We start from the raw sequence: 3,659 nt of genomic DNA, 5'->3' as shown, positions 1-3,659 counted from the left end.
ATTTAGGTTGTTATTAGGTAGCTATTAGAGAGAAGTGTCATCTCTTATATCTCCGTGCTTGGTTTACCAATGCTACGTACTGCTATGCCTAAACATGGCTTAGATTGAAGTGAAGACAACATGTGGTGCATGTCGAAAGTAATACTAATCCGGACTTGATCAAGTTTGGATTGTACTACTTTCGACACGCACCACATGCATGTTGCCTTCACTTCAATCCAATCCATGTTCATTTCACCCGCTGATATATAATAACTCTTCATGCGCGCATCATGCATCATCATATATAATAACAAGTCCTACTAATCATCATCATACAACTTCTACTCGTTATTAATAACAAGTCATACGATCATCATCCTCACAGTCATCGAACCAACCCTACTTAATTGTTCTTAGCACATGATCATCAGTATTAGGTAGGACCGAAATACCCTTTTTAAGGTAAAATAGCATAAAACAATATAGACCCTGACTCTCCATTATGGAGAATGGAGATCATCCTGTCTCCAATTCTTGCGCCTCGCTTCCTTTTGCTTCCAAGAACCTCCTGCGACTGTCCATACATTTTTTCCATTCTTTGATTTGCATGTCTCCACTTCTTTTAGAAATCCGGTATGGACAGTTGAGATTCGTAGGATGACCTGGTTGTATATTCAAAACATCAAGCCTACCATTCTGATACATCAAATGAGGCACACAATCCTCTGGGATTATCTGTTGAAAACATAGTAATAACTTCATAGTTAGCAATGATAATGTACTAGTTTTAGAACTATGCAAAATATGCACGGATGTCGTAATAGTAAGAAATCTTACCAGGGTATCTCCATAGTAGTTACCGTAGTTCAACACGTGCACTAGTGGCACGTATTGAGGACCATAATGTTGAGGAGTTTGATTGTAGATATTGTAATTCTCAATATCAGTACAAAATCCGACCAGATGAGTTTTCTCCTTATAAGTTAACTCAGAGCCATCGGTGTAGTAGGTTCTGTCTACCATGTTCCGCACATTGTTTGAACAATCAAAATAAGCTGTCAATGAAAATAAGCTGTCAACTATTTTGAAATGAACAATATAAATTAGCTAATAACTATGTTTGAGAAACTCACATAGCGGTAGAATTGGAGGCGTATCAACAAGGACCCAAATGTCCATATTGTCTTGCTCGATGTCTGGATCACCAAGATCCATGGTGACAAGCATACCCTCATCAAAACCATACATCTTGCAAAATGCTTCCCAATTTTTACAACCAAAATGGGTTACGCTCTCAGAATTATACAGCTTTACTTCAAAATCTATATCATGATGGGTCCTTAGGTGAATTTTCTTTGTTTCCATACTTTCATGGTCTTCAAAACCCATCCTCTCCAAGACGTAGCGTCTTGCATGGCATGGGATAAGCTAGCCGAATTGTAAAAGATGAAAAGTACACGTTGAAATAGTTGAAGTCATGCTTAATTACGAAAAAATAACACTTGTCGTCATTGCGTACCGTTTCAACATCGAACGTCTCCTCCAGCTTAATACTGAAGCGCCGATCTTCGTCCAAGTGAGGCCTGTCGCACTGACCTCGGTCGTCGTGGCACCAGTCGCACTCCCCTGGGAGACTTTCGTCGTCCGAGTACGACATTTCCTATGTTCATAATTCAAATATTAAACATCTACAATTAAATATATGTACTAAAAAACCTAAGTTAGATCATTATTATTCATCACGGGTTGACTATCGGTTTGTCGAGTCTTTTCTTGAAAACTCTCAGCTCACGTGGTGTATACATTCGACCGTTGGTGATGGTCGCTCCTCCCTTTGTCCCCGTGTGCATTACACCAAAATGTCTAGCTAGAACACGGGAACAAAGGAGAAGCGACCCCCACGACAACAGTCGGGATTCTTCGTCCTCTCATATATATATGGTGGAACTCTCCCTCACTGATTCCTCTCTGACATTTGCGACCGTCGGTGATGGTAGCTCCTCCTTTCGTTCTCGAGTGCATTACACCAAATTGTCTAGCACACGGGAACGAAGGAGAAGCTACCCCCACGACAACAGTCGGGATTCTTCGTCCTCTCATATATGGTGGAGACTCGACAGACTTACAGTCAACCCGAAATATCGTTTAATTATCTTTCTAAAAGAGGATTTGGCTGGTCTCACCTCGATGTCGGAGGGGGCGGTGACGGGGACGACGGCGGGGATGATGGAGGGGCCGGGGGCTCCTAGATTTCTGCGAAAACAAAAACCCTATAAGCTATCAACTAATCATAGTGCTCTCCAATTTTAGCATTCAAATTAAGTAGGATCGGAGTAGTTTTCCACTTTGAGCATTCAATAAGCAAAATCAAATCACAAAATAAAGTAGTATTCAAATTAGGATGCATTCAATTATAAGCAAAACTACATCATCTCCATGCGTCCGTACATTGTCGAATATTATCACTAATACACCTCGAATACTATCATACATATAGCATCGCTAGTACAGCTAGAACAGTAGCGCCCGACGGGTATCGGCGCGGGCGGTGGACACCCAAAGGGACGGAACCATCACAGGATCATAGCTCCAGTGAGATCCCTGAAGAACCTGCCAGGTATTGTCGAACCTGCCCTCCAACGCAACCATGTAGCGACGGACGTGCTGGTCCTCCTCGCTGACACGGTGACGTACCACCTCCGCGGTGTCCGGAAGCCTCGGCACCGTCACTGGCCCACGCGAGCGCCACCAAACAAGGATCGGGTCAACGACGGGCTGGTTCCTCACCAACCTACGCCCACCGGAAGGTAGCACCTCCCAAAACCAGCCCGGCGGAGCCCAGTCCCGGACATGGCCCCTCTGATCAAGCCGGCCTCCTCCGCCGAGTCGACGACGAGGATGCGGGATAGGCATCGTCGACGTCGATGCGGGAATAATTGCTTTAACTAAAAAAAACTAGTTCTATTAATTTCCTTACTATAAATAGAATAAAGTAGTACTTACTAAAAATAAACTAGCTAGTTTAACTAGTTCTATTATTTTTCTAACTAATTCTATTAAACACTTTCTAAGTAGTACTTACTAAAAGTTATCGGGGAGGGGGGTACATATATCGACAACGACATACCCGATAAAAAAAGAAGAGGAAGAAGACGAAAAAAAGAGGAGAAGAAGAAAGGAATAGAGGAGGAGATCGAAGAAAAAAAAAGAAAAAAAGAGGAGAAGAAGAAGGAATAGAGGAGAAGAAGAAAAAATAGAATAATATATTATTCTATTTCTTCTTCTTCTCCTCTATTTCTTCTTCTTCTACTCTTTTTTTTCTTCTTTTTCATCTTCTTATTTATTTCTCCTCTACTTCCTCTCCTCTTCTTCTTATTCTTCTTCTTCTTCTCCTTCTTCCTCTTCTTATTTTCCTTTTTTCTCTCCTTCTTTTTCTTCTAAATATGAACATACATAAATGACTTATAAATATGAAAAATCTAAACTACACATCTAAATTAATACATCTAAATTACAACAACTAAATTAACTACACATCCAAATTAATACAACTAAATTACAAATCTAAATTAAACTACGTACACATATAATAGCTAGGGGGCGCGGCGGCAGCGGCGGCGGCCATTACAGGGAGGAGGAGGAGGGGATCGGGGCGGCGCTCACAGGGTGGCGGAGGG

Source organism: Triticum aestivum, chromosome 6D (assembly GCF_018294505.1).
Source record: "Triticum aestivum cultivar Chinese Spring chromosome 6D, IWGSC CS RefSeq v2.1, whole genome shotgun sequence".
Lineage (NCBI taxonomy): Eukaryota > Viridiplantae > Streptophyta > Magnoliopsida > Poales > Poaceae > Triticum > Triticum aestivum.
This window is presented reverse-complemented; position numbering follows the sequence as displayed.